A 26740-nucleotide genomic window follows, 5' to 3' on the forward strand; every position below is an offset into this window, starting at 1 on the left:
TATGACAACCCTGACATGTCATCATCATTTTATCAGTAATGTTATAACAATAGCATTTTTTCCTTGTTTTGATTCTAGTGATATGTTACATGTTTGTATGGAGAGCCGTGGGTTCTTGGTTTATTAATTGTATCTAACTGTGTCGGATATATGATCAACATGAAAAGCAACAAGGAGAATACGCTGTAGTCATAGCCTTATTTATCAGTAGTTTTGCTTTATATACAAATCTTTATGTCGACAAAATATTCGGTTGAAAAAAAGTACTTGCGGTTTTCAACTTTTACATCTAGATGAGCATATACCTGCTAAAAAATAATGATCAACGTAAAACCCCTACACATCAATGTAAATTTGCTAATGTAAAACATGTGTGTTTGTACTAGTAACGTAAGCAATCTAGCGTACTAGTGGCGATGAAGTCGCTGAAGGGATTTTTGATATCGTTAGGTTTTTATTTTTCACGCAGAATGCTTCCTGATGCGTGTAAACAGGGTAATCGGTAGGGTAGAGGTCTGGAGAGTATGGCGAATGAGGCAGGATTTTGTAGCCTAATACGACCAGCTTCTTCAATGTCGATTAAGCCAAGTGGGGTCGGGCATTGTCGTGGAAAAGAATAGGGTCTTTTCTGTTGACTAATGCTGGGGCTTGTTGTCAGGGTGTCTGATACATTTCATCGTTCTTTACAGTACTTCCCTTCGTTTGGTGTCGCCTGCTTTAAAATTATGAAATAGATGAGACTAGTCGCCGACCATCAAATAGTTCGCATGACGTTCTTTTGGATTAACTCTAACTTCGAGAAATATCATAGAGCGTTGTCGGCGTCCAGCTACTGATCCGAGGATTGGTTCTTGTATCAAAACACCCACCTTTCATCGCACATCCCAACCCGGTCGAGAGACCGGTCGTTTCTCTTGTGTTTAAGAAGTGAAAATGATAATATATAACGACGTTTCTTTTGACTTTCGTTCAGTTAGTGAGGCAGATATTTTATAAAATTATTTTTTCACCGTAATCCTTCTGAATTGGATCGAAATCGTCGCATAATTTACATCTAATTAACAAGCAAGTTCTCGAAAAATTGCTCTTATATTGTCGTAAATTAATACTTCTTAACTGATTGATTTCAACATACGATTACCGATAACTATGCTCTCATCTACTAGTCTTGTCTCCGCCATGAAATTCCTGAAACGACCATTATGATGTTAGTTCACTGGTTGTTGCTTGGTCAGACGCTACTGTAATATCACGAGTTGTCGGTACTGCTTTTCGGTCTTGGTTGAACTACTAATAAATATGTGTGAATTATTTTTTTACCTCTTGTATTCAACATTCTGAAAAAATAATAACTATTTAAAAACAATCGTATTTTAATCGGTAATACATAGCGAAAAACCCTCCTCAAAATGATATATGAAGTAAAGATATAATATCGAAGACTCAAAGGAAAATCAATCATTTTAAAGCAAAATCAAAAACTCCTGACAGAAAATGCAAGAATTATTTTTATAATCGTCAAAAACTGAAAATCCAGTATCGGTGATGTTGCTGTTATATTGTATTATCCACAGTGCGTTTTCAATAGTGTTTACATCATGTTAATTGTACTGCCTCATATCAATTCTTAAACAGAAGGAATTCCAGGCGAGTTATATCCGTTGAATCCTTTTACGATCACAGTAATTTTACATATATATTTCAAACAGCAGAAACCGTTCTTACTTCCAGACGTTTTACAGCAGCGATTTTTTGTCCATTTTTTACATCGATCTGCAATAAAAAGAAAAGTAAAATCATGGGATATGCGGAGTGATATAATGCTGGTCAATAGTATTTTCGGTGAATAAACGCCAATATGAAGATCAATAGGACACACTGGAACTCAGAAGTATAAACCGGTTACGTAGATAGTCAAACATTTCGATAAGCCCAAATTCAGCTCCAAAAGATGTGTATATTTGTAATAAACTGTTTGCGTAATACAAAATTGAAGATTTTTCTCAGGTATTTTTACATGCAAATAGAACACAAAATATACGCTACAGTATAAGATAAGCTCATCATTAAATATAGTTTAGAATCCGGTATATGTATGAAAATGTATAATGGCATATCAAATGCATTAAAGGCTATACAGATTTGCTTCTATGAAATTGCTACTGCAAAGAACTGCTTACAACAATATCAGTCCAAGAATACAATCAGTGACGCATCTTTATGTGGCACCATTTGTTTAGTTGCAACTTTATACATAGTTACATAGATATCCTTGCTGTCGTGTAGAAGTTGGGCAATATTTTCCCCAGGAATCTATTTCTACAGCCCTGCAGTGTGTGTGTGTGTGTGTGTGTGTGTGTGTGTGTGTGTGTGTGTGTGTGTGTGTGTGTGTGTGTGTGTGAAACGGGGCTTAGCATATTTGGGTTTAGCTAAAGGAGGAAGATCCATAGGCATATGAAATTCATAAGCGGTTTCCAGTTGCATGTATAAGAATGTGGAAGCCGAATAAAAGTTGACTATCAAAGATTAATAAACGAACTATGGATGATTTAGAAACTGGTTGCAAAATCTGGAAACGCTAATAAGCAGAAGCAATAATTTCACCCGGGGTATCTGAATGGGATTCGATAAGGACAAATACGCATTCGGAGTATGAGAAGAGGAACACTTACAGCAACGAGAAGCATGGAATTACTACCGAAACGGAGGCGAGTGTACTGTGTAAACAAGACAGCCACAAATAATTGGGAGTTACCGGAGCAGATAGAAACAAACAAACTTAAATAAAAGAGAAATTTAAAATAAAAAAATTCAGAAGTACAACAGCATGCCTTGAAACTAACATATTGAAGGGATCTAATAAAACGCATACACCGATAAGCAGCATCATTATTCAGTTACTCTGGACCGTTTCAGGATAGACCAAATATAGACATGAAACATAATTACTAATCGCTATGAACAATGCATTATACCTAAAGACTGATGCTGTCTTACTCTATGTGAAAAGAAAATAGGGTAAAATACGACTGTTTCGTACAAAATACTGTGTAAAATATCAGAGAAAATTAGCATAATACAGGAGAGCGAAAGAATAATAACTGCATAAAATACATTGAATAAACAAACAACAGAAGAAAAGGGGGTATAGCTGAGGTGAAAATGCTAAGAGAAACAGTTAAATGGAAGAATTATAAACGCGGTAAAAGAAGAGAATTAAACGAAAACATATAGACATGACTGCAAAAAGGTAACCTAGAGAGATAAATAGTATAGCTAATAACCACCTACTATTAAGGATCAACACGTAACAAAATACAGTAAATGCAGACTTTGTAGACAAGTGTACGAAACAATAAAGATCATAACAATCGAATGCATTAAACTAGCTCAAATAAGAATATAAAAGATATAGAAACTTAAGGATAGAAGAAGGCAGTACAATAGAAAGTATGCAGAAACTGCATCGTAAAGAAAAAGCTAAATTCTACAAGCACGAACCGGAAATTGTATTTGAAAATGATGTCACAGAATCCTTTGGCAAATAAATATACAAAAAGGTATAGCAATGCAAGCAAGAAAACAAAAAGGATATTATAATGGTTACCAAAAGGGATAAGCCTATATAGGCCGTAGATTTTACCGTTCGAACAAGTTACATATGGACATATTGAGAACGGACAAGCCCACCTTACATATGCAACTGCCCAGAAAGCTTTAATTTATATGAAGATGAAAATAAATTAATAATTGAACCTTAAGAAAAAATGCATTACACACTTGGAAAATTGGGATGAATATAGTTATGTTATATCCATTTGTTATCTCTGGAAGTTTCTATATGAACGTCTTCTGCCTGAAGATCATGTGTATTAGTTTCCCCATTTAAGGGATTTCTTAAATATGTCTGCTCAATTCATTATTTTGTTTGGTTGAAGGCTCTCACCCATTCCTTCTATATTCTAAACGCTATTGAAGCCAGATATGAAAAAAAGGAAATGATCATAAAGAAAAAACAGAATAGTTAAACTCCAGGAAAAATGAGTCATTCCAATTGTAGTAGAACTAGAAAATTAAATCAGCAAGGAAATTGCCAAGTCTACAAAATACGCATTCATTACAGAATACATGCACAGTTCTTATTTTCTATTGTAACTGTCTCCTTGATCTCGATACGCAATGTTGAGCATTTCCCTTCTCCACCCTCTTTCTGAAACGAACAATACGAAATATCCCTCACTGATCGAAGCAAATGCAAAAATACTGCCCAAACCAAAAAACGACGTATTTTATATCCGCAGGGGCACAACATAATGCAAATGAGTACAAACCGGATTTCCTTTTCCATCACGCAGGCGCAGTGTAATTTGTGCATTAAACGTGAATGCGTTTGGCTCGTCATACATTATCTACCCTCCTCCCCCACCACATGTTCAAGGTCGTGCTGGTAATCTTCTGCGTATTCTCCGCCGCAGAGGTGATTCTGGGGTCTCTCTATTCTGTGTTTTCTGTAGGCCAGGTATTGTAATACACTCAATATAATCTGAAGTCTTATCTGCTCTGCCAGATTAAATGGCATTTGGTCGGTGTTACGAGGATTCTCCATATAGAGTGTGTTGTCGGCCAGGCAGAGTAATACATGCAGTGTTATCTGAAATTTTATCATCTACATTACCAGAGAGGATGGTATATGTCCGGTCTAGTGTATCCTTCACATGGCGCGGGACACCATCAGCACCAATGGCTTGCGGACTGATCACTTTCGTTACAGTTTCTTTCTTGGGACTTGTATGTGCATCGATTACATAGTAGTTTTATCCATACAGGGGCACCCAGATTCCATAAGGCTTGTACGGAGGCTGGTAACGTGGGCACTGGATCGATGTTCTTCACTCTAATTGATCCCGTTGGTAGGTGCACTCAACGATAATGTAGGGGAAGTCGGGGTAAGTTGAGCCAATTTTCCATTTTGGCTCTTCAGAACCCAAACGACTAATTAATTTGCAAAGATGAGTGTATTATTATAAAATTCTTTTATTTGGGAACATTTTGAAACAAGTTGCAGTTTTCTGGTAGTACACCTAAACCGACCATGTGCTTTACAAAAATGCATATCAAATGGCTCAACTTGCCCCGACCATGGGGCAAGTTGATCCAACCTCTGGGGTAAGTTGTGCCACACAGGGGTAAGTTGTGCCACGCAAAAAATGTGTGGCAAATAAAGAAAGAACAAGCCCAAAATTGTTGCTGTGGTTATAAAACAAATTATAATAATGAAGTAGAAATGTTAATTACAGCGAATGAACCAGTACAAACTTTGAAACATATATCTGAAAGTAAGTTAATGAAGTTGCCACTGTGACAAGTCACAGCTGAAAACGAGCTGGCTAGAACAACGGACAGAACTGCCAACACTATTTGGCTGTGGCAGCTTGTAAACAACATCATCTACATTGAAACCCGCTTCGTCCTTTGGGTTTGGAACAAACACAGGCTTGTCCGTTCCTACCTTCCCAGCAACTTTTTGAAGGAAAACACCTTCAAACTCAAAGTCCTCCCTGTTAAGAGTGTCAACCCGGGCAATATAGTTCACGGTTCGTGATTTGCCAGCACATTTAACAACCACAAAGTCACCTTCGATTATTGGGCTATCCAGATCAATGTCACCATCACTATCTGATGACACATCATCAAATTCAAAATCTGAATCATCAGTGTCACTTGAACATGGGGTTTTAGATCTCGGGGGACATGATTTTTCCCACCAGCATTGAACAAACACTGTTTTGTTTTTGTTAATAGGATCCTCTTTCTATTTTCAGAAAGGGCTATCAGCTTCTGTCGTTCAGGGCTGTCAGTCAAAATCTTTGAGCTGTCCTTTTTGTGACCACCTCTTCTTGCCTTTCTTGGTGCTGCTTTCGGAAATGGCTGAATTACAGATGGTGAAATGTATGGACGATGCATGACATCATGTGAGCTAGATGAAACACAAGACCCAGATGCGGATGGTTGCATAAGATCATATTCTTGCTGTTTTTGTGGTCGGACATCATCACTGTGCATGGGCAAGACTGCTCCAGGAACCTCACCTGATGGTCCTGCATCTTCCACAGTAGAATTTGCCTCAAGGCTTTCTGCTGCCACATTTTGCTCACGGTCAGTTGGGAGAGAAGGAGAAAAGTCAATTTAACTAAAGATGTCCCGGTTAAATGGATGAATGCCCGAGGCTTGGAATCCAGCAGCAATGTTCAATGGTGCCATGGCAATCATCTGGGCTTGGTTCACTAGAGCTGGGATTTCATATATTGTTACTGTTTTCCCTGGATTGGACCGTAGCCACCCATCCATGGCTCTGTTGTATGCTGTTTTGAAGGGTGCATACACTGACCGGTCGAGCGGCTGGAGACGATGGGAAGTGTGTGGTGGAATGATCAGTAAGACAACGCAATGAGATCTTGCTGTGTTCGCAACATTCAAAGAAATGTGTGTGTCATGGTTGTCGAGGATTAAGAGGATTTTCTTTCCTGGTGAGCACTGGTGTGCTTGATGATGTGATTTAAATATTCCACAAACACCTCTTCATTCATCCAGCCACTTCGTGTTGCCTTCCCTATGCACTGTGTTGATCCACCTCTGATGAAGTGATCTCTGTAGTGGACTCTGGGAAAGATGAACAGAGGAGGCACGACTGATCCAATTGCACTCACAGTGTACACCACCGTTACCAATTCCCCACATTCAGCGGAGGTGATTGAGCCAACTTGTTTCGTTCCTTTTTCTGTGACAACGGCTCCAGGGTTTTGAACGGTGGTGCACCCAGTCTCATCAGTGTTGTAAATGTCACTTGGTGAGAACTTGTACTTGTCTATTATCTGACTCAAGTTGTTGAAAAATTTATCAACAACTGGGTGGATGTTGCTTCTGTGATTCTAATTGCCAGGTTCTGGCGCTTCTTGAAGCCTAACCACCAATCATATCCTGCTTTTTTCTCACGATCCCAACTTGGTGGCAGATTGAGAGTTTTTTTTAGCAAACTCATATGCCAGTGTGCGACATCTTCTCAATGACAAACCATGAAACATGTCTGACAATTGTTTCACGTGGCCAGCCAAATCCCTTTCCATTTCAGGACTAAAAACCAATTGCCATAAGGAAACATGTGTGTAAGCCGTCCCTGCTGGTTGACTGTCTTGTTTGTCCATGTACCGCTTCAGTGTCATTCGATCAATGTTAAAGTCTTCTGCAGCACTCCTCACACTCTGACCTCCAGTAACAGCGGCAGCAGCCCGTTCCATAACGTATGTAGGAGTTTGTCCACGATTTGTCTTTCGCACGTAGTGGCGCATGTCTGGTGGGCTTTTTTTCTGTGAAACACACAAAAAAGAAAAATGAAGTTAACACAATAAATCCGATAGTGATGTAGAATATTACTAGAGTGAACTAGTTGATTCAGTGGAGTTCCTGGCATAAGTCTGGAACATTGAACAATGAATGCCAGAACAGCTGGCATTTGTAGAGAGGCACCTGCCTCTCCTGGCATGTTTAGCCAGGAGCCTCCAAATGGAATAACCCCCCATGCCTGACTAATTGTAGGCTAGTCCATAATGGTGGAGAGGGGGGGTAAGTGCATTCTTGATTCTACAATGACAATATTAATAATGTTAAAAATAATAATGATAATAGTAATAATAAAAATAATTAGTAGTATTAGAATAACAAAGCGCCTGTACAGCGTGCAAATTCCTCTCCAAGCACGGCTTACACATCTTAAACATTTACCAGGTAACCCATAGATCTAATTCTTATACAAGTAGAGCATGTAACTTATACAACATGCATTTTGAATTCACTCTATAACAGGCCTACTGATGTGTTTGCACATTCATCTGTTTCTTGAAAACGTGTGAAAAGACATATGGGGCAAGTTGAGCCAGTGGCACAACTTACCCCATTAGCATTGGCTCAACTTACCCCAGTCTGACCTCATTGAATTGTATGTTCAAATGGATGCATCTCATGTGTGGTGAATGTAAACATCTTTTACAGGTATGAAGGCAAGTAATTGAACAAACAACTACCACATATTATATCTAATCAAACTATTACTACACACAAGAAACATGAACTCACCTCTGTAACGCTTTATTTTACTTTTTTGGCACGAAATGTGATTTTCTTTTACCGCATCAACCTCCGATATTGGTTCAGCAAAACTAAATGGTGGAGGTTAAAGTCACGTGATCAGTTGTTTATAGATTGCATACAAACTTCGATTGGCTTAGTCAATTATGGTTAAAAGGGGGTGGCTCAACTTACCCCTATGCTCAACTTACCCCGACTTCCCCTATAGTCCTTGGGCGTGCCATTGTCCCAAATGCACTGCTTCCTGGAGAGTGCATCTCTTTCTGGCTGCAATCCGCTTAATATCCTTCTGCAATGCCATTGCCTGCTAGCACGTATGCACACGGAAATCGCAGGCGTACACACCAACCAGCGGAAAACTCATTGAATTCCTTACTTGTAAATGCAGTGTCGTTGTCAGTTGCCAGTTCCTGCGGTGGACCACGCTAAAAAATTGCGACTCAAGATGCTGTATGATGTGTCAGGAGTCCTGCTGCGACAACATGCGTTAAATGGTAAAACGCGCTGGACCGCAAATCGGTGAGCGCCAGAAAGTTTTTGCCGTTAAAGTGTTATATGCATCCCCAAAGTTAAAGTGTGTTATATGCATCCCCAAAGTTAGCCAATTAGTTTGTACCGCCAATTTACCTGGTGTCCAATTACATTGGGACGGATCAATCGGCCGACATTCCTCGCATTCTACGATAGCTGACCTCACGTCAGCTTAGGTAATTGTTGGCCAAACTCACCGAACGAAATGTGGTGTGAGTCAGGTGCCTGGATGTCCACTACTCTTATGAAGTGCAAGACTACTAGACATTGGGTTACTCTTTGCAGCAATGGTCAAAGGTATAGGTTCATTCACGGAGTTCATCCTATTGAGCCACTTTTGTTGAACAAGTGTCATGGAGTCTTCCATGTTCTTACTCGATGGGACCAGAGCACCGTCTATTGAAAATCCATACTCTTCCACCAGTGATTTTATCGTCCAATCTTCGTCGGATTAGCATTTCGCTGGTAGCCTATGTGCGTACTCTAGTTCTTCCAGTGAGCGTGCCACTAACCATTTCTGTTTTTAAGTATATAAATGTGCACTTCCAGTGTAATGCAAGGTTGATGCTCTTCAACGCTCCATCATGTTCAGCCAAGTTAATATGCTGCACGCCGTATGTGGATCGCAGCCGACATTCACCTTCGAAAACAATAGTATCACGTTCCAGGAGCGCGCCGGTCACCAGAGGAGTTTCGTCTATCATACATTTGCGTTTTGTCTGTTTACAAACCATAGACCATGTGAGGGATCGCTCAGATTCACCCTGATTTTTTCCCGGAGCATTTGTTGAAGTGGAACATACTCTGTGGTGTTGTCCCATCCTTGGGTTACGGCGTGTGCTCGTCGATTTATGATTCATGTTGCTGTTCATAGCCACCTACACACTGGCAGATGCCCGATCAGTTTCCTGCACAGAGAGAAACTGGCTCGACGTGTCACAATCTCTGGAACATCTGGAATTATACTACCATGCTTCCATCGTAGAGTCTACGCTTCCCCAGACGTTCAATCCAAGCACTCGTGCGCCATCTTCAAGCCGCTATTCTTCCTTGCTTTCCATTACCACCCGAGGAAAATGTTGCTTACTCGTTCTGCAGGCGCCCCTATGCTGTTGATGTATAAACCATCTATATATGCCGATGTTACTTCTTGAACAGTTACATCTTAGGACAAAACATCCTCCAAAATTTCCTGCATAATGGATTGGGATCGGATAAACTCAAATCCGATCCTAGTAAGGCGGTATACCTCCCCCTGTACAACAATTGTCGACAGCTGCTGCAACCCATTCGTTTTTTGCAACTGACATTGCTCGGCTGAGTATATTTCTATGATATGGTTGATATCAGCAGATGCACACGATGATGAGTATTTCTCTTCTTCACCCTTTTTCTGAAACGAACAACACAAACTCTATCTAACCGACCGAAGCAAATGAAAACAATACTGCCCACATACACAAAAAAAAAATCCGACGTCTTTTATATCCACGAGGTCGCAAACTTATGCAAATTAGTACAAACCGGATTTCATGTAACATCACGCAGGCGCAGTGTGATCTGTGCATTATTCATGGCTCGTCATACATTGTCAACACAAAATTACATGAAAGGCTAGTTTATCAATTGAAAAAAATCATTCATGTTCCAGAATGGATAACCAAAAATAGAACTACACTGGTGCAAAGAACACAGAAACAGTTGCCATTTCCAGCAATTCCAGACCTATAACCTGTTTAACAATAATGGAAAAATACTTACTGTATAACTGAGAGATCAAATTTATCAGTTCCTTTCACAACTGCTGACTACTCCCAGGGGGAACAGAAACAATTCCAAAAAGAGAAAAAGAGGAACACACGAGCAATTTTACACAGACCAAAGGGTTCTGAAGGAGGTCAAAAGTAGAAAAAACACCCTGCCTATTGCATGGATATACTATATAGAAGCATATAAATAAATGCCTCCGTGCATGGATAATAGAATGTCTGATAATTTCTAAAATACCAGATAATATAAACAGTCTTATAGAAAATGCAATGGGAACATAAATACTTGAATTCGCATCAAATGGATAATACGTAACAGAAATCAAAATACAAAGAGGGAGAATCATTAATCATCATATGTACTGTTCTATTATAGTTATCATGCCCCTGAACAACATCATAAGAAAATGGCAAACCTTATAAAAAGGGCACTAACACATGAGTCAGAATGAACTACCTAATGTACATGGATGAACTAAAACAGATTAAGCAAATTACAAGCACTTATAAACACGGCCAGAATCTTAATCCATTATGAAAGTCGCTATGGAAAATGAAACACTGCTTACCATGAGGGTAGGAAAACGAAAAAAACAAAAACAAGAAAAGATATAGTACCGTCCAATCAAACATAAATGAGGCCATTGGATGAACAGGATAGCTACAACTACTTTGAAAGCTGGAATCTAGCGACACTAAAGCAGCAGAAATAAAAGAGAAAAAAGAAAAGATATACCGTAGAAGAACAAGAACACTCCTCGAACTGATATAAATAGTCAAAACTTGATTCAAGAAATAAACGCATGCGCAGTGTCACTAATAAGATACTCTGCGCCGTTCATAAGCTGGAACAAAGTAGAACTAAGGAATCTACATCAGAGGACTAGGACATTCAATAAGATACCCAATTCACTATAGATGAGGGGTGATACTGGCCTACTATATGTAAAAATGGAAAGACTGCTGGCCTGTGTAAAAACTGTTTAAGTAACTCAAAATAAGGATTAGAAAAACAAAATGCAGAACACCGAAAGAATAATTATTTCAGTAAGAGACGGAAGAAACAAAAATATACAAAAGCAGATGAAGAAAAAATACAAGCGGAACAGCCGCATAGACGATACATAAGGATGGCAAAACAGAAGAACACCGAAACCACTTGGAAATTACTACAAAAATCCAAACTTAACAGGAAAACTTATTAACTAATGACAGATTCTCAAGATAACGCATTTAGAATAAACCTCATCCAAGCAAGGGTCGACAAGACATAAGAACACAGCAAATGCAGCCTCTTCGGATAAAGAAGCAAAGCAATAAACCACATAATAAGTGAATGCAGAAAACAAGCCTTAAAATATTAAAAAAAAACAGACACGGTCATATGGGAAAGGCAGCACAATTGCAATTATGTAAGCAATTGTATCTTGAACACATACAGTAATTGTACAAACAGAAACCGGCAGCAGTCCTGGAAAATGAAAGTCACAATATCGAATAAACCCATACAAACAAGAAGATTGGATGTCAACAATCACGAGGTTGTCTCCTCAGCAACCGACAAGGCTAACATGCTTGCCAGTCGGTTTGCCTCAAACTCCACACTGGACCCTTCAAACCACCCCCTACCTGACTTTCCTATGCGGACAGACGCCACACTAGACGATCTGAAAACCACCCCTGCTCAGGTGCATGCTATCATAAAAAACCTTGACACCTCAAAAGCATGTGGACCCGATCTTATCCCAGCTGTGCTATTAAAAAAGTGCTCAGCCGAAGTAGCTCCAGTTCTCTCCAAACTCTACAACAAATGTCTTAATGAAGCTTGCTTTCCGGGCTGTTAGAAATCTGCTTCTGTTGTACCAGTATTCAAGAATTCTGGCGAAAGGACAGACCCATCAAATTATCGCCCCATTAGCCTCCTCCCACTTTTTGCCAAAATATTTGAGACCATAATTAACCATGCTCTAGTCCATCATCTTACAGATGCAAAACTACTGACTGACAAACAATATGGATTTAGACAAGCCCGTTCCACAGCAGACATCCTCACCGTGATCTCTGAACGTATATACCAATCATTGGACAAAACGGGGGAAGGCAGAGCGGTAGCTCTAGATATATCTAAGGCTTTTGACAGGGTATGGCATGAGGGTCTCCTCAGTAAAATCAGATCATACGGTATCACTGGTAGAATACTTAACATAATTAAATCCTTCTTAGATAAGAGAAAAATCCAGGTAGTCCTCGACGGTCGCTCATCTAAACAATATGATATAAATGCGGGAATGCCCCAGGGTTCTATCCTTGGACCTCTATTGTTCCTGATATTCATAAATGACCTCCCCGACAACATTGCCTCTGAGATGGGTATATATGCTGATGACACTACGCTCTATGGCAGACACGACAGGAAGACGAATGAACACATTTCTAAAGAAATGGCAGAAACACTAGAGGAAGACCTCCAATCTGTAGTGGAATGGGGACAAAAGTGGTTGGTCGCGTTCAATGCTGCCAAGACTAAACTAGTTTCATTCAATAATTACAAGAAACCCTCTCTACCACCAATAGCAATGGCCAACGACCCTTTATCTGAGAGTCCATCTTTCAAACTCCTTGGCCTAACGTTCACAGGAAACATGAGTTGGAACAATTACATTGAAGGCATTGCCAGGGCCGCTGCAAGAAAGGTAGGCTCTCTCTACCGTGCTAGAAAACTACTAACACCCGAAAGTATTCTGTACCTCTATAAGGCCACCATTCGCCCATGTATGGAGTATTGCTGCCACATCTGGGCTGGTGCATCTGCTACTAGTCTCTCGCTCCTTGACAAGGTTCAAAAGAGAGTCGCAAATCTGATAGGCCCTGAACTGGCATCTAAGCTTCAGCCTCTGTCCCATCGACGAAATGTTGCATCCCTCTGCCTGTTCTACAAGTATTTTAGTGGTGAATGCTCTGATGAACTGCAATCACTTGTGCCCCCACGACGCGAGCACCCTCGACAAACCCGACAGGCTACTAGATCCCACCCCACACTGTAGAGGTCCCTAGATGTAAAAGATCTTTTTACTCCAATAGTTTCTTCCCCAGAACCGCAAGACTCTGGAATTCCATTCCAGGTCCCTGCTTCCCCAACAGTACTGACGTGCAGAAGTTCAAGTGTAACGTGAACCGACACCTTGCTGCCCAAATCCCTACATAGTACCCCAGTAGTTGTTGCCCCTGATAGTAGCCCCCTACACCAAAGTGGCAATTTGCCTTGTTTGGGGTGAAAATGTAATAAAAAAAAAAAAAATAATAATAATAGTCCACAAGAAGGAAAAGTCTTGCCGGATTGAAGATTTTGCCCTTCCTGACAGACCACAGAATGCAGATCAAGAAATAAATCGCGGAGTCAATATACGGAACTGGCCAGAAAGATCAAAGCAAATTGGAAAATAAAGAAAGTAAAGATTACATGGCTAATATTAGAACACTATGTACGATAGCAAAAAAAAAAAAATAGAATGAGAAAGATTGGAGTCGAAGGGATTACAGAAGAGATATAACAAATCGTAAAATTGAAAACTGCAGAAATACTAAGGAAAACCCTGGAATGTAGAGAAAACACGCCATACATATACTACACACAAACAGGATACATAAACGACTACAGATGCAAAAAAAAAAAAAAAAAAAAATAGGAGCAATACAAAAAGTAATAAAAAAAACAGAACTGCATAACTATAAGATACCGTGTTTTCTCTTTTTTTTTAATGTCATCATAAGCGGGTACTACTCCAAATAATAAGGATCAAGGATGATTTAAAGACCGAATATAGAAAACACTAACCAGACTTCCGCTGGATGAGATAGGGGACTGGAGCCTTAGGGATGCTTATTACCACCCAACTCCGTGAAGGCCAATGGTCGTCGCCACCAATAATTCAAGAGTAAGCAGCTGTTGCAAGAACGCAACTTCTTTTAAAAAGTTTTTTGAAAGGTCGAGAGTACTGGTGCTCTGGGAAGACTTGTTGTCACTCATACTCAAGAGAACACCAAACGTTTTTTCTCAAAGAGCAATCTTAGATGATAGTTTGTTACTACGCCTAGTGAGTAAATAATAATAATAATAATAATAATAATAATAATAATAATAATAATAATAATAATATACACGATTTCGTGTTATATCTTCACCCTCTGAAGTGAGGAGATTTATTTTCAGGTTATTCTCTCTCAACCCTTATTCAATATCAATAGCTTCGAAGATTAAGAGACTATGTAGTCCCAACAATAACGGATGTCTAATTAAGTCCGAACGCTTCATGGATGTTTTTTCAAATATCATTCAAGCTGATTTGATATCACACTTACTGTCACCATAGTTACTTGGGTATTAACCACATGAAAATACCTTACATCATAGATCAACAAAGTGCAAAGGACACCCTTCTCGTTTCTATTCTATGACGACATTGAAAAAGTATACGATTTGCAATCTCTTTTAAACCTTGTGAATGAATATATATTATTTGTAATTGCTTATTCTCAGAAGACATTTCTCGCATCATACGCGACATCATCATTCTCTTTTTTCTTACATATTAAATCAGTTACCTCCTACAAAATTTTTATGCATATTTTCTTCATAGAATTTTCCAGTAAATACAAATTTCCACATGGCAATGCTTTCTGCAGTAATCCTTCTGATCCACTTCGTTACACACTGTTTCAAGGTACGGAACTGACTAAAAATGTTTCAGGTTTCAGTAGTAATAAAGCTGAAAATAAATTAGATGTAAAATTGAATAGAAAAAATGATATGAACAAAACTAAAATTAAATAAATAAAATAAAAATAACGGCAAATTTAAAGTAAACATTAAAATTAAACATTAAATATAATGTTACCAATAGTTATGATAAAATTAAATTAAAAATCAGACACTGGGTGGAACCAACAACTGTAGGAGAATTGTCAGCTTTAACTTTATTATAAATAAAATTATTAACCAATATTTCCGGATAATCACGGTGAATAAACATATCTTTAATCTTCTTTAATTCACAATCCAGTTTACTAGAAGAACAGATTCTAAGGGCTCTATACACTAATGCCTGTATGAGCCCTATTTTTCTTGAACTGAGGGGGAATGAGAGCCAATTCGTGTAGAGGCCGGTAAATGTCGGATTACGATAAATAGTCGTAAGAAAAGAGTTCTTACCACGTTCAATTTAAACATCAAGAAAGGGCAAGCAACCGTCATACCCATCCTCGATAGTAAATGTTAATGATTTATGGAGGGAATTTTGTTTATAGAAGAAAGATAATTCATCATTTTCTGCTGCAAAAGCTGCAAAGGTGTCGTAGACGTATATAAAGTATATCGATGGTTTCGATATACTGTTAAATAGTGCAGACTCATAATATCCCACAGAAATGTCGGCTAAGTCCGGGTCCAGGGGACTTCCCATCTGAACCCCATCAATCTGACTATCCATGATATTATCAAAGCTGAATTCTACAGCTTTAGTACAGATTAATAGGAGTTCAACAAATATATCTCTAGGGATGGGTGGGGGTTGGGGGGTAAAATCCCTGTTGTAAAGGGAATCAGCACAAATATCTCTAGTCTCTTGTAGCGGGCATTAGTAAATTAACCAGATACGTTGAAAGAACACATTAAGTGGTTGTCAACACCGGGTTTCAATTCGTGTAAGTAATCAACTACTCTACATGAGTTACTAATACAATGTTTGTGTATAGAGCCTGAACCGGTTTTATAATCTTTAAAAGCTGGGAAGACCCCGCCCTAGACATAACAGGTATAAGCTAAGCGGAACAGCTTTTTTGTGGATTTTAGGCATGTATAAATACTGATTTTTTTAAAATTATTTTTAGTTTATATATATATCATAATTAATATATATACATACACACACGCATATATATATATATATATATATATATATATATATATATATATATATATATATAACTACTTCATTTATTCACATAAATCTAATATACGAAAGTATAGATTTATGCGTCAACTTTAAGTATTTACTTAAAAAGTGTTCAAGCTAGTTAGTAATTTATAAAATATATATGGCGATTAAGCTACACTGAATATTCTGCGTTTCATCCAACTATAGGATTCTTCAGGCTTATTCGCTAGTGTTGTTTTTATACGGTGTTTTTTTTTATTTATAATGTGCTTTTGGGGTCATAGTATCGGGTTTTGAAATCTAAGGAAGTCATGCCTATGTAATATTTTTTTGTTATTCGGGTTTTCTTTCGCAAATATTGTTGCTTGATAAACTATGCTTTTTGTTAGACATTTATTTTGGACTGGGCAAATGCAGACATTTAGATGGCCCATGTAAATTATGTCTCCATGAAAAATTTTCTATCCTGTACTTTAAAGAACCTCAAAATCAATTAAACTCTAGGCGGGAAATAGCAAACAACTGTGTTCATAAAATAAAACTTTTTCTAGGATAGCGATACAAAATAGCTTTAAAAATAAAAATAACAATAGAAAACAAACAAATAAATAAATTAAATAAACATTAATATACATAAACGACCACACACATATATGTATATATATATATATATATATATATGCATGTATGTGGGTATACATAGGTATATTTATATGTATAAAAAAGGAGAACATCTACCTAAAACCACTAACCTAGTTCTAAAACAGATCCTTTGTTTCATAAAATGCATACACCTTGGCTGATAGGAAGGGGCACGGTGGATACTAGAAAGCTGATTGGCCAACTATTAATCCTCAACATATATAAAAACAAGAAGCAACCACAGAATTCGCGCATAAGCCTGAAGAATCCTAATGTTGGATGAAACGCAGAATATTCAGTGTAGCTTAATCGCCATATATATTTTATAAATTACTATATATATATATATATATATATATATAAATATATATATATATATATATATATATATATGCATATGTGTGCAATACATATATGAATGTTTCTATGATATATTTATGTGTGGATGTATATATGCACATTTCCGTCCATGTAATGCATAATTATGTTGATGTGCACATCTTTGTACTGCCGTACATGCTCTCTCATTTTTATTTATGCTTATATATTTGTATGTGTATGTATATGGATATTTATGTGTATGTGTATTTATATGTAATATATATTTTATATGTATGTATATGTATATTTATACATATACATAATATAATGTTTATATGTATGCGATTGTATGCATATATGGTGTGCGTGTACTTGCGCGCATATGGATATATATTCGTGTGGGTGTAAATATGAATACATGGATCTGAACATGTCTGTGTATGCATATGCATGTGTACGGTATGTATGCGTGTGTGTGCGTGCATGCGTACATATCTGTTTATGCATATAATCATTTATATATAATATGTGTGCATGGGGAATGCATATATTATATATGTATGGTCGTTGTATGTGACTACCTATAGGTGTGTATGCGTATATAACGGGGTTTATTGTGTATGCATATATATTTGTACCTTTATGCACATATTTTTTATGTAATCGCTAATTATTATTATTATTATTATTATTTTTTTTTTTATTATTAATATTATTATTATTATTGTTATTATTATTATTATTATTATTATTATTATTATTTTATTATTTTATAAATATTGTTATTATTATCAATACACTCAGAGTGAATTTTGAGCCAAGAGCACATACATTTAAATACTAGCTCTGGTATTTTCCTCGGAATATGTATGAGAATTTTTCGGCACTGAGATAATTTTCATTCGGGAACGTTACTGTTTTTATTCTTATTTAATTACTTAATTAGTTTATTATTATTATTATTATTATTATTATTATTATTATTATTATTATTATTTATATTTATATTTATATTTATATTATTATTTATTTATCAATTTATTTATTTATTTCCGTCCCTATCCTGAGTTCCTTCTCTGTAGAGGGGAGGGCAGAAATTACTTCCAATTAAAAAGCAGACATTGCCTCTAACTCGGCCATCTTTGGGAGTATTATTATTATTATTATTATTATTATTATTATTATTATTATTATTATTATTAAGTGAAACTGTCACATTTGTTATTAATACTTTTTTTTTAATTACATATTCACCCCAAACAAGGCACATTTCCACTTTGGTATAGGGGGCTACTATCAGGGCAACAACTACTGGAGTAATATGTAGGGATTTGGGCAGAAAGATGTTGGTTCACGTTGCACTTTCACTTCTGCACGGCAGTACAGTTGGGGAAGCAGGGACCTGGAATGGACTTCCAAAGTCTAGCGGTTCTGGGTAGAAACTACTGGAGTAGAAAGATCTTTTACATCTAGGGATCTACAGTGTGGAGGTGGGATTTAGAAGTCTATCGGGTTTGTCGAGGTTGTTCAGGTCGATGGGGCAGAAGTGCTTGCAGTTCATCAGAGCATTCACCATTAAAATACTTTTAGAACTGGCAGAAGGATGCAACGTTTCGTCGATGGGACAGACGCTGAAGCTTAGATGCCAGTTCAGGGCCTTTCAGATTGGCGAGTCTCTTTTGAACCTTGTCAAGGAGCGAGAGACTAGTAGCAGATGCACCAGCCCAAATATGACAGCAGTACTCCATACATGGGCGAATGGTGGCCTTATAGAGGTACAAGATACTTTCGAGTGTTACTAGTTTTCGAGCACGGTAGTGAAATCCCACCTTCCTTGCAGCGGCCCTGGCGATGCCTTCAATATAATTGTTCCAACTGATGTTTCCTATTAACGTTAGGCCAAGGAGTTTGAAAGATGTACGCTTAGATAAAGAGTCGTTGTCCATTCCTATAGGTGGTAGAGAAGGTTTCTTGGAACTATTGAATAAAACTTGTTTAGTCTTGGCGGCATTGAACGTTACCATCCATTTTTGTCCCCATTCAACTACATATCGTAGGCCATCCTCTAGTGTTTCTGCCATTTCTTTAGATATTTGTTTTCCTGTCGTGCCTGTTATAGAGTGTGGTGTCATCAGCATATATACACATCTCACAGACAATTTTGTCGGGGAGGTCATTTATGAATATCAGGAACAGCAGAGGTCCAAGGATAGATCCCCGGTGAACTCCCGCATATATATCATATTGTTTCGATGTACGACCGTCGAGGACAACCTGGATTTTTCTCTTATCCAAGAAGGATTTAATTATGTTAAGTATTCTACCAGTGATACCGTATGATCTAATTTTTGTGAGGAGACCCTCATATCATACCTATTCAAAAGCCTTAGATATATCTAGAGCTACTGCTCTGCCCTCGCCCGCTTTGTCCAGTGAATGGTATATACGTTAAGAGATTACAGTTAGGATGTTTGTAAGGTGATGAATTAGAGCATGGTTAATTAAGGTCTCAAATATTTTGGCAAAAAGTGGGAGGAGGCTAATAGGGCGATAATTTAATGGGTCAGTTCTTTCACCAGGATTCAGCAGTTTTCCAACAGACCGGAAAGCAAGCTTCATTAAGGCATTTTTGTAGAGTTTGGAGAGAACTGGAGCTACTTCGACTGAACATCTGTTTAATAGCACAGCTGGGATGAGATCGCTCACATGCGTTTGAAGTGTCAAGGTTATTTATGATAGCATGAATTTGACCAGGGGTGATTTACAGATCGTCTTGCGAGGCGTATGTCTGCATAGGAAATTCAGAAATTTGGAGGGGCCCAATGTGGAGTTGGAGGCAAACCGACTGGAATGCATATTAGCCTTGTCGGTTGCTTAGCAAACAATCTCGTTATTTTTTGGTTAGTGGAGGAATTGTTGATTTTCCAGAATTCACAAGTTCCTAGTTTTTATGCTTCAATACGTTTTTAAGTGGTTTCGGTAAATTCTCTCTAAGCTGTCGCTATTTATTTCTTAACATTACTTCTCTCTGTTTGAACTGGACTTATTACGGTTAAGTCTACGGTATGCATGCTGCCTTTGAGCAATGGCAGTAGAGCAAGTTGAAGTAAACCATTGGGGAGAGTGGCGCTTGCTATAAAATGTCCGTATGGGGTCATGTGCTTCGATGGCAGGTTTGAACCATTCGGTTGTCTCGTTTGTGTACTGTTCAGCAGGAAGAGAAAATATTTCCCCATGGGGACTCTGTGATAAGATATCTGATGGATTCCCTGTCAGCTTTGTTATAATATCTTGTATTTTTGATTACTAACTCTTCAGTTTTGTCTCTAGTGTTTAGGACGATTTCAACAATTATCACTGAATGATCAGCGTTTCCCAGTGGGCTGTCGGGATTAGGTATACAATCATCGGGAACTCTGATCAAAAATAGATCTAGAAGTGATGCATACTGTTCGTACTGGTCAGGAAAACGGGTTGGAAACGTAACAATTTGTGATAGGGAGTGAGATATAGAGAAACTATAAGTTGTGCTGCCCGCTGCATGTCTAAGTAGAGAATCCAAGCCAGTTTTTGTGGTGGACATTAAGTCACCAAATAAATCTACTTGTGCGCTAGTGTCGAGGGAGAGTGTTGTTTATATGCTTTCAGAGACTTTGTTTATTATGGTGCAGTCTTGGGTCGAGGAGAGGGGTAGAGAAAGTAAAAGTAGCTAATGTTGTGTGGCAAGTTTAGTCTAAAGCACATAAAGGCTTGGTCATCCGATTCTGTTTTTTCTCTAGTCAAGGGAAGTGTATTACAGATGTAAACTCCAAGTCCGTGCATCGTTCTGTCAGAGTCCTTACCGCAGAGTTTGAGATATCCGGGCATATTAAAGTGGTTAGAGGGGATGGAGGAGTGTATGTTAGTTTCACTTAGCGCTAAGATGTCCGGGGTATTTGTTAGGAGATATGGTTCAACATCAACTAAATTAGTTCTAAGCCCACGGATATTTGTAAATACAATCTTCAACGAAGGAGGCAATTTGGATTTGTTTTAACCGAAGCCTGGTTTAAGCTTAACTATGTATTACCTTATTGTTTCCGTTTAACAATTTCATTTCAATTCTGCGTCTCATTTTTGCCGTCTGAATTTAACACTATTACGTTGCAACATTTAAAAAAAAATTAAAAACAAAAAAACAAATAAATAATACAATCTTCTTAAACAAACGGCTAAAATAATTCACGTGAACTTTTTCGAACATGATTGCCAGGAATGAACGCTGTTCACACTAAAATTTGCCAGTTTTTCCACGGCCTTTTGTTTTTGTTTTCATTTCGATACTTTTTTGTGACGAAGGCGTTATGTCCGCTTGAAATATAAAAGTGGCAATAAAAATATTAAATACAAAATATAACATCGTTTTCATGATTCAAAATTCCTTATAACCTTTAAATTTCGATCCTAGAAGCATAGTAATGCCATGCAAAGTTGGAGAAAGAAAAGTTAGTTGGTAAATATATGCGCGATATCTCTTAGCAATCGTTTTTCAAATGCCGGAGTACACGCACACACACACATACACGTACACACACATATATATATTTATATATATATATATTATATATATATACATATATATATACGCAAATACACACACAATCGTATTTATCTTGCGTTACCAACTTACCAATGAACAATACACTGAAGTCCAACAATGACTTACTTACAACACTTCTAATTATAAGAACTCACATCGACGGACCACCAAAAAAAAATAAAAACAAAAAGAACTCTCTATACCATCGATCTATCATATTACCTAATGAACACAATTTTATATTAATATTTCTGATTAAGACGGTACAGACCCACAAAAGTGTTCTTTAATATAAGACCTAGGTGCCACCTCACATCACGATTTTACCATCAAAATATAACAGCCGAAATAGAACTACTCTATGAACGCATTTCTAACCTAGAAAAAAATTTAAAAAATACTACTCACCCTGCGTATTCTAAAAGCGGAGGCCATAAAACCTCGATTTGATAAAGAAAAACACAATTCAATACTAAATACTGATTAAAAAATGCTGCCAAAGATCTACGTAACCACCCTAACATACTTGTAACAATAGCTGATAAATTTAACATCTTTGTCATTCTTAAATCCGATTATAATGCAAAACTTTAAAATATTATTAATGATAATACGAAATTTAAAAAAAAATAGTAAAAATCCTACAAAACACAAGCCAATAAACTAATTACAGCTAATAATGCACAAATTGCTTATTATCAACTCCCTAAAACCATGGAGCCTATACACCTTGTTACCTATATCGCGCAGTCAAGTTACATAAAGCTGATTTCCCACTCCGACCAATAATATCCCACATTTTACTCCCATCTATCGTGTTTATTAGCCCGTAAATTCCTAGCAAATATAGTGTAGAGTCCACACAGTAACTAAGGCAAATATTACAATACAACCAGAAACAAAATCATTGCTTCTTCCAATGTAGAAGATTATTCACAAATGTACTTGTAGTAGAAACAATATATATATATATATATATATATATATATATATATATATATATATATATATATCAACAACATTTATCCGTCACTTCCTTCACTACAAATTAATAAAAGCTTATTAAAAATACTATTAATCTGCACTACCTTTCTATGTCCCCAACCTTTACATATATACTCAAATAGACGGTGTGGCAATAGAATCCGTCCTTGGACCGACCCTAAGTGAATTTTACATGGGTTATTCAGAGAACAAAATATTTATAAATAATATAAAACTCCTCTTATGTGTACGCTACATGGCCGACATTCTTATTTTAGCTTTAGAAAATGAACATATATACCAACTACAGTACTTTTCTCAAAAGAAATCAATCCTTAAATGTACAGCAAAGTAGAACAATATGAATAACAGTTCATTTTTGATGTCCTTATTGATACGCCCAATAATACTTTAACAACTCTGTATATAAAATAACCGAACGAGCATAACTTCCAGCCTTCTGAATTTTTAAAATGATTGCCCACAAATGAAGAAAATAGCCATAATAAAAAAAAATATTAAATCGCGCTAAAATTTCCTCCAAAAAAAATGCATTAGTAATTGATATAAGGAACATAAACAAGTACGCATCAATAACCATTTTCCCAATTACACTTATTGGTGAAGAAATAAAACGAATGCTTACAATCCCTTAAACTCCAAATAAAAGCATTAGACAACACTACAATGCAAACTCCATTAATATATTCTATCAAAATCAAATGACACCGAACTGCAGAATCGAAGAAATGCAATTACAAATATCATACGTGGATCACTTTTGACAGTAAATTTAAAATTAAATTTATTATCTACTACAATTAGTTTAGAACAAAACACCTTGTGGTTAGAATCAACTCCTCATCGACTATTCAAATGTTGACATAAACAAATGTAGTGTACATTAAAAACGCTGTATGGGAGAATGTAACTTCGAAAATAATATATACATTGGACACACAATGACAACGCTGTCCCGGCGAATAACCATGGATGTAAATAATACTAGTGCTATATATAAACATTTGATAAAAGCATATGACTGTCCCGATCTAATCTAAGAAAATCCTCGTAGACAACATAGAAATTATACAACATGAGAATAATATTAAAAAATTAAAAATTCTTGAAGTGTCATATAATAGACCACTTTAACCTACTATAAAATATATTGCATTCGCGAAAAGCAGTAACGTTCTAAAATGGCTTGCGTAGTTGTATTCTACGGGCTTAATTAACAGCGTCCACGAATCTGCTGATATTAATAATCGAATTTTTTATCGACCTATATTTTTAATCGACTTTTCAGCAACTATATGTATTTTAACTTATCACCGCTTACAGTATATTTAAGTTGCTACTTTTAATTCTCATTTTCAATCCGTCGCACGTTTACTTAAACACCTTAAGATGATTCCTGAACAAATAGAAAGCGTTTATGACAGCAACAATTATGGAACTTTTTATGAATATATTTGACTTTGATAAACAAGATTTTACGGAAAATCGAGGAATAAAAAAAAAATCAAGCAAATTGTCTCCGTTGCACTTATTAATGTTTGTTGAATATATATATACAGTGATGATCATATTTATTGGCACGGTAAAATAAAAGTTAAATTTTGTCTAATAAATTCTAAAAAAGGGATAAAATTAAAGAAAATAACAAAGTATATTATGTATTTTTAACTGGCCTTTCCGATGCAGCAATCGGATTTTAGAAAAAATAAATAACAAAGGAACAACAAACATAATTGCAAAAAACCCTTGTTCAAAATTATTGGCACGGCATTGTTTTCCTTTTAGTATCAGTATAATATCAATCAATTTCCGGTTTACGTGCTTTCTGAACTTTTTTATAGCCATATTATGCTTGTTTAACGCTAATTCAGTGAATAATTTTTTTCAGATAATTTTTAGATAGCGATTTATTTAAACTATTATAAGTGACTAAATTATAATTTTCAATCGCCATGGTTAAAACTACGGAACACAGCGAAGACGTCAGGAAGCTTGTTGTAGCATGCCATACAAATGGGGAGGGCTATGATAAGATTTCAAAGAAGCTAAACCTTCCAAAATCCACTGTTAGAGCCATAATAAACAAGTTCAAATCGCAAGGCCACGTTATGAGTTTAGAAGGTAGAGGGAGAAAAAGGATTCTTTCCCCAAGAGATGAACGGAAAATTGTTCGACAAGTAAAACAAAACCCAAGGATCTCTGTTGGGGAGATTGTTGATGAAGAGAGCACCTCTGGAGTGAATGTATCTCGACATACAGTTGGTAGAGTTTTGAAGAGAGCTGGTTTAAAAGCATGTCGTCCGAGAAAGACTCCCTTATTGAAGCCTATGCACCTGAAAGCAAGGCTAGCCTTTGCAAAACGTCATATTGATAAAGATGTTGCATTCTGGAAACGTGTTCTATGGACTGACGAAACGAAAATAGAGTTATTTGGCCATAATAAAGTGTCTTATATTTACAGAAAATCTGGCGAAGCTTTCCTGCCTAAGAACACCATACCCACAGTGAAGCACGGTGGAGGCAGTTTGATGTTTTGGGGATCCTTTGCTGCATCTGGACCAGGGCGACTTGTTAAGGTCACAGGTAGCATAAAAAAGGAAGATTATGTTAAAATATTGGATGAAAACCTGAAAGACTCTGCTAAAGAGCTCTCACCTGGTCGTCGTTGGTGGTTCATGCAAGATAATGACCCAAAGCATTCGGCTAAACTGACTAAGAAATGGCTTGAGGACAATCATATTAATGTTTTGGAGTGGCCATCACAAAGCCCAGACCTTAATCCAATTTAAAATTTATGGAGAACATTAAAATTGAGGGTAATGCAAAGGAAGCCTAAGAATCTTATTCAATTCAATGATTATTGTCAGGAAGAGTGGGCTAAAATTACTACTGAAGAGTGCAACAACTTGGTTGTAAACTATGAAAAGCGACTGAGGAAGGTAATCAAGGCCAAAGGCTATACAATTGATTATTAAATAAATCGTGCCAATAATTTTGAACAAGGGTTTTTTGCAATTATGTTTGTTGTTCCTTTGTTATTTATTTTTTCTAAAATCCGATTGCTGCATCGGAAAGGCCAGTTAAAAATACATAATATACTTTGTTATTTTCTTTAATTTAATCCCTTTTTTTAGAATTTATTAGACAAAATTTAACTTTTATTTTACCGTGCCAATAAATATGATCATCACTGTATATATATATATATATATATATATATATATATATATATATACATATATATATTCATATATATATAAATATATATATATGTAGACAGATAAATAAATAGATAGATGTAGGTACAGATATAGATATTTATGAACAATAAGTAAAATAATATACTAATATATATGTATATATATTCATATTTATATAAATATATATATATATATATATATATATAATATACTAAAATAAATAAGATAATTGTATATATACTCTAAATGTACTTACCTTTGAATAAAAAAGCATCGCTTAAGACTAACATGATGCATAAAAATATGACGCACGCCTTCATGTTGTTCATTTCAGTATCAGAAGTATTGTATATCTGCTTCAGCTATTATTATTATTATAGCGCCGATCGTGTACACCCATTTATATATATATATATATATATATATATATATATATTTATTTTACTTCCGGCTTAGATTAGACCACCTTTTTATCGAAAATTGCCAAACAAATAATTCCCTATGCGTCATGTATGCCTGAGACGTTTTTATATATTTTACGACAACCAAAATAGATAAATAATTGGACACAATAAAACACGTGACAAAAAGTAGGATATAATGACGTACGTGACAATA

At 36.5% G+C, this 26740-nt stretch overlaps 1 long non-coding RNA gene across 1 annotated transcript; it reads right to left on the reverse strand.

Annotated features, from left to right (window-relative positions):
- Positions 1–1490: 1490 nt before the first annotated feature.
- On the reverse strand, positions 1491–26740 carry LOC145260419 (uncharacterized). The gene is made up of 2 exons (XR_013864291.1): positions 26379–26740; positions 1491–1773 (listed from the first exon to the last, which is right to left on the reverse strand). It is a non-coding gene; the product is annotated as an uncharacterized LOC145260419 (long non-coding RNA).

This window comes from Euprymna scolopes, chromosome 3 (assembly GCF_053919585.1).
Source record: "Euprymna scolopes isolate OS-2025 chromosome 3, ASM5391958v1, whole genome shotgun sequence".
NCBI lineage: Eukaryota > Metazoa > Mollusca > Cephalopoda > Sepiida > Sepiolidae > Euprymna > Euprymna scolopes.